Raw genomic sequence first — 10,644 nt, forward strand, 5'->3', positions numbered from 1 at the left:
TTATTGGTAATAGTACTGTCAGTGAACGAACAGTTGCATGTGCTTGTTAAGAAAATAAAGCTCTCTCTCTGACACCGAAGCGCCACTATTATGTCTCCACAGAGAGATATGCAGTTTTTCTATTATTTCTTCTTCTTCCAAACACGTTTCAATGGCTCGCCATTTTTGGTCATTTAAGGAGAGGGTCAAAAGGTTAAAGAAACCCATCATTTTTGGGGTTTTGGTCAATTACTTAGCCTTGTTTCGACCAATTTACATAGGATTTGGTACAAAGATACTTTTCTGTAAGCAGTGATATAGAGAGAGTTTTTGAATTTTATGTTTTCCATGATTTCTCTAGTTTCCAAGATTGCCATGTTGGGATTGCTTAGCGGAGACATGTTGCATTCGTCCGCGAATGTTGCCCTCTTTAATTATATAATGCTTTCATATCTGATTATCAGACTCACTGCTAACAGAGTTAATATGCTTTTATCCGCGAGAGGAACTTATGAAAATATGTTAGTTAACGTGAATGAGCCTCACTGCTAATAGTGTTAATGCGCTTTTATCCGCAAGAGGGCTTTCTGAAAATATGTTAGTTGTTGTGAATCGGTTTACGTAAGATTGAAGCACCTGGTTCTTGGTAAGATCTACAAACCTAGGAAGCTGAATATATGTACATCTTTTATAATACGTAACCAATAGTGAAGCCTGATACCTCTATCCCTATTAATTAGTATATATATTTTATAATACGTAACCAATAGTGAAGCCTGATACCTCTATCCCTATTAATTAGTATATATATTTTATAATACGTAACCAATAATGAAGCCTGATACCTCTATCCCTATTAATTAGTATATATATTTTATAATACGTAACCAATAGTGAAGCCTGACACCTCTATCCCTATTGATTGGTATATATTCTAAAGAAACAAATATTTAGTGATTATACTTTCAATACATTGTATTTTTGCATCAACTTAGCATTTAGTTAAAAGATTAATTTGCAATTATACTGTATGATCTCAGTATATGACTTTTTTTACAAAACTATTTTAAAGGTTTTATTAGCAATATTATTAGGCGCAGTTATGTGTTCTTTTAATGGGTGTTACAAAACTATTTTTACTTTTTTGTTATCAGTGCTATTGTATAGAAATGTGTGTTCTTCTGATAGAACTTGCAAAACTATTTTTACTGTTTTGTTATCAGTGCTATTGTATAGAAGTGTGTGTTCTTCTGATAGAACTTGCAAAACTGTGTTTTCAGGTTTTTTATATTAATTTTATTAGGTGTTTTTCCAATGGGTTTTGCAAAATTATTTTTACAATTTTATCAGTACAATTATGTGCAATTGTGTGTTCTTTAAGTGGATTTTGCAAAACTATTTTTATAATTCTGTTATCAGTGCTATTATGTGTTCTTCGTGTGGATTTTCTAAAACTGCTCTTACAATTTTGTTATCAGTACTATTATATGCAATTCTGCATTCTTCGTGGGGGTTTTGCAAAGCTATTGTAATTTTATTAGTATTATTATGTGTAATTTTGTGTTCTTCGTGTATAATTTGCAAAACATTTTTATAATTCTGTTATCAGTGAAACTGTGTGTTCTTCGTGTGGACTGTGCAAAACTGTTATTATAATTTTGTTATCAGTGCCATTATGTGTTCTTCGTGTGCATTTTGCAAAACTAATTTTCAGGTTTTATTATCAAGTTTATTAAACAAAGTTACATGTTTTTCAACTAGATTTTGCAAGGCTATGTTTAGAGTTTTGTTGTTAGTACTGTTGGGCTGAACTTCGTGTTCTCAGGTGACATGATCTTTTATACTCAGAATTTATAAGAAGTTTTTTTATTGTAAAAGATACTGCGGATGTTTTCCATATTTCCAAAGAACTGAATGGTGATGTCACATCGACAGCTTTTGTCTTCTTTCAGATTTACGCCAAAAACAAGTTGAAAAAACAAACAAGCTTCAGTTTAAACACATCACCAAACTTTATTCACAAGTAAAATTCCATCAATATTTTTCTAAACACCTGTATATTGACCGGTCATCATCTTTCCAGTAGCCTGGACAATGACATAAAAAAAAGATGTTCTCTTTGAGATATAATCTACTAAGTCGGTTAGATCATTAAGTTGGAGAGATTGAATTTATTCATCACATATAAACACACGTATAACTTTCAAATTCATTCCTGTAAAGAATATTTTTCATTTTAAATGGAATGCGTGTTTTGATGAAGGTTATATATTAGTTCTGAACATGCGCAAAACCAAGAAGTGATAAATTTTAGTTAATATTTTTTATTATTCTTTTACTCAGTATTACATTGATCTCTTCAATAATAAGCTGGATTAATCTAAGCAATCAATTACATTAATATTTGGTAAGTAACAATTCAAAATACGATAATAGCATCTTTAAGAGAAGGCATTAATATTTGGTAAGTAACAATTCAAAATACGATAATAGCATCTTTAAGAGAAGGCGGGTTCTTATTTTAATAATTACAACGTTTCGACCCATAATATTGTTTATCTTTAATGAGTCGACACGTTATTATTATTAGAATAAGAACCTACCTACTGTAAAAGTTGCTGTTATTGTATTTTCGAATTAATTACTTTCCCCACGATTACACAGTTCTGGGGATATTGTCATTATTTCTTTCATACAAGTTTAGTCCTTCTTCCTTCCTCTACTTGGACACAAGTAACTGGACTTAGTTTATACGATTCACAAATCTTAAATCACAAATTCAACCTTTATTACGGTGTGCTTTCTAAGACACTCTTCCTATACGTTCAACTGAATATCGTTTCTATCCATCAAATGTGCGTGGTCACGTGACTAGGTTAATAAGTCAGCCTGATAGCTAGGGGGGGGGGTCGAATCCTACAATAACTTAGATATAATTATTTATAAGTTTACACCTGCGTAATGAAATTATGTTTTACAACATTTATGATGTCAGGTTAACCCGCATAAAGAAAACGATTATCAGATTCGGGTTCCAGGGATTCCTAGACTTTCAGACTGATAGGAATCTTATACTTTCAGTGTGGCTATAGTTCACCAAAGTATCGTCTTTTCCTTTACTGCTGGCGAAATCTGAATATCTCAACACGTATAACTTCGAGAGCAGGGGTAAAATTTCCTATATCTGAATACCTGTTAAACTAAATAAAGTGTCGATCAGAATCCTTGTTAAACTAAATATAGCATCGATCAGAACTCCTGATAAACTAAATAAAGTGTCGATCAGAATCTCTGTTAAACTAAATATAGCATCGATCAGAACTCCTGATAAACTAAATAAAGTGTCGATCAGAATCCCTGTTAAACTAAATATAGCATCGATCAGAACTCCTGATAAACTAAATAAAGTGTCGATCAGAATCCCTGTTAAACTAAATATAGCATCGATCAGAACGCCTGATAAACTAAATAAAGTGTCGATCAGAATCCCTGTTAAACTAAATAAAGATTCAATCAAAATCTCTGTTAAACTAAATAAAGATTCAATCGGAATTTCTGTTAAACTAAATAAAGATTCAATCGGAATTTCTGTTAAACTAAATAAAGATTCAATCAGAATTTCTGTTAAACTGAATAAAGATTCAATCAGAATTTCTGGTAAACTAAACAATGTGTCGATCAGAATCCCTGTTAAACTAAACAATGTAGTCGATCAGAGTCTCTGTTAAACTAAATAAAGATTCAATCAGAATCTCTGTTAAACTAAACAATGTGTCGATCATAATCCCTGTTAAACTAAACAATGTGTCGATCAGAATGTCTGTTAAACTAAATAAAGATTCAATCGGAATTTCTGTTAAACTAAATAAAGATTCAATCAGAATGTCTGTTAAACTAAATAAAGATTCAATCAGAATCTCTGTTAAACTAAACAATGTGTCGATCAGAATCCCTGTTAAACTAAACAATGTATCAATCAGAGTCTCTGTTAAACTAAATAAAGATTCAATCAGAATCTCTGTTAGACTAAACAATGTGTCGATCAGAATCCCTGTTAAACTAAACACTGTGTCGATCAGAGTCTACACAAATCATATGTAACCTTTAATTTATAATATTACCTTGCTTATGAGAACTGTGTGAACTTCGTAGCTAAATTAGTTAAAGCTGGAAAATATTTGAATCGAATTGATATAGTTGTGAAAGTACTGGTATCATTGGTTTAATTCGCTGATTTAAATGGGCAGTTCATGTAACAACGGATTTTATTGGTCACTTCAAACAACAATTAATTTAACTCTCCAGCTGTTATAACTGCTTAACTGAAAAAAAAAATCAAGAAACAAATGAACAAAAGTTAAAAAACAACTCAGAAAAATACAAAGCATTTTTGATTTTATTCTGGGAAAATAAAACGGAACATCCAAATACAAAACAAAAGTGTATTAAAAGGTTATCTACTTCTTCATAAACAAAATATTAAATACATATTTATTTACAAAAAACAGGGTGAAGTTGTTAAACCATTTCTAACCTGGCTTTCCAGAAATTAAAACATGACGGAAAGAAAGCATTCAACTAAAGAATGAACAGGAAAATTGTAAAGATGTTCTTTGTGAACCTGAGATATGCATGGTTCGCCTCCAGCCCATGTTCTTTGTGAACCTGAGAAAGGCATGGTTCGCCTCTGGCTCATGTTCTTTGTGAACCTGAGAAAGGCATGGTTCGCCCCCAGCCCATGTTCTAAGAGATGGTTCTGTTGCAAATTCTATTTTCACTTTTAATATTGTCTTTAAGACATTAATTGCCGTTATGGTATAAATGTATCCACTTTTGTCGAGGTTTTTTTTTTCAGCAATCCAAAGCACGTGTAACAAGCCCCAATATAAAAAGAAGAATTATCTTAGTTATACAGGAATATCCCTGATTCTGTTACAGCACCCTCCGTTTTGAGTCAACTGTACAACAAAGAGACGACTTGGGAATATAGCATTTCCTTATTTCCTCGACACTTGATTAATTCTAAGGGAGTTACTGACAGCAGGGACATAGCCAAGAGGGGAAAGAAGAGTCGAAGACCCCCCCAATATTCTGAAAAGTCTGAAAGGTCTTCTAGCTTCTGACTTTCACGTAAGTCACTTAAGTTTCCTGTGTATCAGAAAAGGTCCACATGTTGTTTTTAAAAAAGACCCCCCCTAACATTTTAGTGTTCTAGCCATGCACCTAATAGACAAAAACTGTTCTCTTAGTGACGTTATAAATAAGTAATCTATGATTAATTTTCCTGCTAAGATACAGAAAAATTAAGAAAACTTCTCGATACACTGTTAAAAATTAGGCTTAGCCCACTCGAAGTCAATAATGTTGAAGAGTTGGTCAATAATGTTGAGGAGTTGGTAAAAATTGAACGCTAGCAAACTTTCAACTCATTTCAAGCTTAAACAATTCTTGGATCGGGTTGAATCAAAATTTCAGCTAATCTTACACTAAAGTTGAGCTCTTCCTTTCAGAAATATCCTTAAATTAGCAACGGAACCAAATCACCACATAATTAGTTATATTCCTGATCAGCAGAGTTAGACTTACGGCGCTTTAACCAAAAAAATGCTGTGTAAATGGGATCTAAAGAGACGACGTATCAACTTGATCGCTAAAAATATCCGTCAATGAAAGAAACAAATAAAATGTTTGATTTTGTTGTTGTTCTGAAAATGTAAAAACAGCTAAAACGCTGCCGTTTCATAACTTAGCTATTTCTACTAAGATACTGTTGGATGTTTAGTTAAAGCATTAGTAAATATTATTAAGGGTTAAGAAAAGAGAAATTTATGGGCAGTATAACACTCTATAAAGTTATCAAATTTTCTGATGAAGTGAAAACCGAGAACGGCCGAGATTCAAGTCCACGACTCTGCTTATCGGACACACGGTCTCATCTTACTTGTTTAGAGAAAAGGAAAGTCACGGGTTCGAATCTTATTTGGTCTCAGATTTCACTTTTTGGAAAGCATTGTAATTAATAACTCTATAATCTTCCAGAATATATTTTAAAACACAAAAGAGGATCTCTGTGAAGTTTTCAACGAGTCTAAATAATGAGTCAAATTCTTTTGCATATTTCACAAGTAAAAAATAACATACAAGTCCTAAATCGTTAAATTCACCAAAGAATGAAACGTCTTCGGAGAAAAATCGTGGGATTTCATGAGTTAACATAAAAAAATTAAACTAAAATACTAACAATTACTACACATAGACAGGGTCATCTTATTCTACAATAACTTTGGTCTTTCACATCTGATGTCAAAAAACATGAGATACACATGAAAGTGCTTCAAGTGTTAACCCTACATAGAATATTCCAAAAGCTTAAGCGTAATTGCAAATACATATCTTTACACAAAAAAGCTCGTGCTTCTTAACGAATATGACATGGAATGCTAAAAATAATGTTTTGTACTACCACTGTAAACATTTAATCTGACGTATTCACCTCACGTGATTTCTTTGCATGAAGCTTTCCTTGAACGTTGGAACACTTCTCGAATGTTGTGTTTTCTATTAAGTAGGTTGAAAGTTATGTAGTCAATCGAAATCGTGATTAAACCACAAAAATAATATGAAGATGTAGACTTGAGGACACTCGCATTCTTCTAATTAATATGGAAAAAGTTCTTTCTAGGATTAAGAAATCATCGTAAGAGGCCACCATATAAATAACCAGTCTAGAGAACTCTACTGTTAGAAGCCACCATATAAACAGTCGAGAGAACTAGACGTTTAGATGCCACCATGTAACCATTAAATAAGCTATTTTGTTAGAAGCCACCATATAACCAGTCGAGAGAACTAGACGTTTAGATGCCACCATGTAACCATTAAATAAACTCTTTTGTTAGAAGCCACCATATAACCAGTCGAGAGAACTAGACTTTTAGATGCCACCATGTAACCATTAAATAAACTCTTTTGTTAGAAGCCACCATATAACCAGTCGAGAGAACTATAGAGTTAGATGTCACCATATAACCAGTCAAATAAACTGTATTAGTAATAGCCACCACATAACCAGTCAAGAGAACTATACTAGCAGATATTACCAAGTAACCAGTCAAGTAAACTGTATTGATACTTACCACCATATAACCAGTCGAGAGAGATACACTATTAGATGTCACCATGTAACCAGTCAAGTCAACTACAGAGTTAGATGTCACCATATAATCAGTCAAGTTATCTATATTGTTAGAATCCACCATATAATCAGTCGACAGAACTATCCTATTAGATAACACCATATAACCAGTCAAGTAAACTGTATTGTTAATAGCCACCATATAACCAGTTAGATTGCACCATGTAACAAGTCTAGATAACTGTATTATAAAGTATTACCATGTAACCAGTAAAGTAAAATGTACTGTAAGATGTCGCCATGTAACAGTATAGAGAACTGTACTCTAAAGTGCCACCATGTAACCAGTGTAGAGATCTATACTGTAAGATATTACCATGTAACAGTCTAGAGGACTGTACTGTAAAGCGTCACCACGTAACAAGTGTAGAGACATATACTGTAAGATATTACCAAGTAACAGTCTAGAGGACTGTAGTGTAAAGCGTCACCATGTAATCAGCGTAAAGATGTATACTGTAAGATGTTACCATGTAACAATCTATAAGACTGTACTGTAAAGTGTCACCATGTAATCAGTGTAGAAAACTGCACTATAAAACGTCAGAAGGTAACCAGTCGAGAGAGCCATAATGTTGGAAGTCACAAGATTCTAATTAGTGATTCAACTGACAAAGTTCTTATTTCTGACAACGCCCAGTTTCTCCCTTTACATGATAGATTCAGAACTGGTTAAACGGTTGATAACGAAGCGTCACCTAGTAGCATATTTTGGTGATGAAGGAGAACCACCTACAGAAATACTGAGGTTTAACTAAAGATAGTCACATTTATCACACACGTTTATTCTTTAACGTACAGCTGACGATGAAAGTGTTTGTTGTTCAGAATGATAAACAATCTTGGTTAAAACTCTAGCTTGATAAAACCAGTTCTACAAGATTGGATGATATTGTAAAAATCAGAAACTGTTTCAACATTATTATCATTATTAAAATTTTACAAAGATGAGAGGCTTAATGAAAGTGTTTGTTGTTCAGAATGATAAACAATCTTGGTTAAAACTCTAGCTTGATAAAACCAGTTCTACAAGATTGGATGATATTGTAAAAATCAGAAACTGTTTCAACATTATTATCATTATTAATATTTTACAAAGATAAGAGGCTTAATGAAAGTGTTTGTTGTTCAGAATGATAAACAATCTTGGTTAAAACTCTAGCTTGATAAAACCAGTTCTACAAGATTGGATGATATTGTAAAAATCAGAAACTGTTTCAACATTATTATCATTATTAATATTTTATAAAGATGAGAGGCTTAATGAGTTATCGTAAAAAAATAATCACAAGGTTACAGTCTCCTGTAGTATTCATGGAAATTTATCGTTTCGGTGTAATTATAATATTTTATAGAACAGGAAAAATGATAAAATAGCCTCATTTTGTGTGCTAGTTTTGCAGTTGGAATTTGATGCTTGGAATGAATATAAATTCAGCACCATAAAAAATCTTATTGTTAATCTACTAGTGTTAAAAACATTCGAAACTGACACGACTTTGGTCATGCAGAGAAGTCACATGACTGTGCGGTTCTTAAGCTAGCTAAACACTGTGAGTGTTGATCGTGGGTTCGAAACTCAATACACGATATTTCTACTGTGTCTCACTTTAGCAAAAACCAAACAAAATAGCTATTTCCTACTGCAACTGAAACCAAAACCATCGTCTTACAATATTCACGGTACAATACTAACGATAAGATCATCCACTTCACATGAAGAAATAGTATTGTCATGACATTCATTAATATTTCTTAATTACTAAATTGAGCCACAGTTGTAATTAAATTCATTGTTGGAGTATTTTGCTGACAAACAAAACAAAAACTTCTGTGATTGGCTGGTACACGAGCAGCTATACAAACTACAATACGCTACTATAGCAAAGTGTTGGGAAAATGAAGCCAACATCGCCATGACTAGTCGAGTCCACGAAAAATCTGACAAGTCTTGATTTAGTCCTGGAAAAAAAAAAGAGAATAAAACACTGTACTTTACACAATTAATGTGGCACATCAGTTACTTGTTGTGTAGAAGTATAACTTCACATCTCTTTCATAATTTTTAACGTTATTACTGATGAAATCTTAGTTTAAAAGTAGCGTTGGGCGAACTCTGTCAATTCACGATGACATATAAAAGTTTAGAAGCGGATTTATAACCACTCACAGCTCTAGTTAATACACGAACACCATACGTGTTTGTTTGTTCTATCTCTTCTTTCGAGGGCTGATAAAACCAGTATTAGTCAGATCAGACTGCGTGGGAAGGAAACTTGTAGTAAGTCAGCTTCTTAATGGACAATCAACTTAAAAGTCAGTTGGTAATCTATTAAGTGTCTAATGGTTTCAGTTACACGTGGTAATCCAGTTGCCAAGCGGCCGGATAAATGACAATATACTCGTAATGTTAACCGTTCAGGAAGAGCGCAATACGTTATGATGAAACTACATTTTGACAGGAGTTGTTTTACAAGCAAACTTCTTATGGTCGGTACACAAAAATATTAATTACAGATGACTACGATCCCCCCTGGTGACTCCGCAGTAAGCCTGATGACTTATAACATAAGAGATAGGGTTTCGATACCCGCAGTGGGCACAGCACAGATAGCTCATTGTGTAGCTTTGTGCTTAACAGCAAACAAACCAAAAAGACTGAACATGTGACGTATTGTACGTACCTGTACTGTATACCACACTACTCGTGTATTGCATACAACAATACTTATATTTTACATTACTCGTGTATTATATACAACAATATTTATATATTGTATACAACAATACTCATATTTTACATTACTCGTGTATTATATACCACAATACTCATATTTTACATTACTCGTGTATTATATACCACAATACTCATATTTTACACTACTCGTGTATTATATACCACAATACTCATATTTTACACTACTCGTGTATTATATACCACAATACTCATATTTTACACTACTCGTGTATTATATACAACAATACTCATATTTTACATTACTCGTGTATTATATACAACAATACTCATATTTTACATTACTCGTGTATTATATACAACAATACTCATATTTTACATTACTCGTGTATTATATACAACAATACTCATATTTTACATTACTCGTGTATTATATACAACAATACTCATATTTTACATTACTCGTGTATTATATACAACAATACTCATATTTTACACTACTCGTGTATTATATACAACAATACTCATATTTTACACTACTCGTATATTATATACAACAATACTCATATTTTACATTACTCGTGTATTATATACAACAATACTCATATTTTACATTACTCGTGTATTATATACAACAATATTTATATATTGTACACAACAATACTCATATTTTACATTACTCGTATATTATATACCACAATATTTATGTATTGTATACGACATTACTCGTGTATTTTACACAAAAATACTCATAATTTACATTACTCGTGTATTA

At 32.4% G+C, this 10,644-nt stretch overlaps 1 long non-coding RNA gene across 1 annotated transcript in view; it reads right to left on the minus strand.

The window, feature by feature from the left end:
* Nucleotides 1-4,357: 4,357 nt before the first annotated feature.
* The window catches only part of LOC111089660, a 7,836-nt gene continuing 1,549 nt past the window's right edge, over nt 4,358-10,644 (minus strand). Inside the window, exon 2 of the long non-coding RNA XR_002613875.1 lies at nt 4,358-9,136. This is a non-coding gene — a long non-coding RNA (uncharacterized LOC111089660). The remainder of the gene's footprint in view (nt 9,137-10,644) is intronic.

Source organism: Limulus polyphemus, unplaced genomic scaffold (assembly GCF_000517525.1).
Source record: "Limulus polyphemus unplaced genomic scaffold, Limulus_polyphemus-2.1.2 Scaffold6943, whole genome shotgun sequence".
NCBI classification, from domain to species: domain Eukaryota; kingdom Metazoa; phylum Arthropoda; class Merostomata; order Xiphosura; family Limulidae; genus Limulus; species Limulus polyphemus.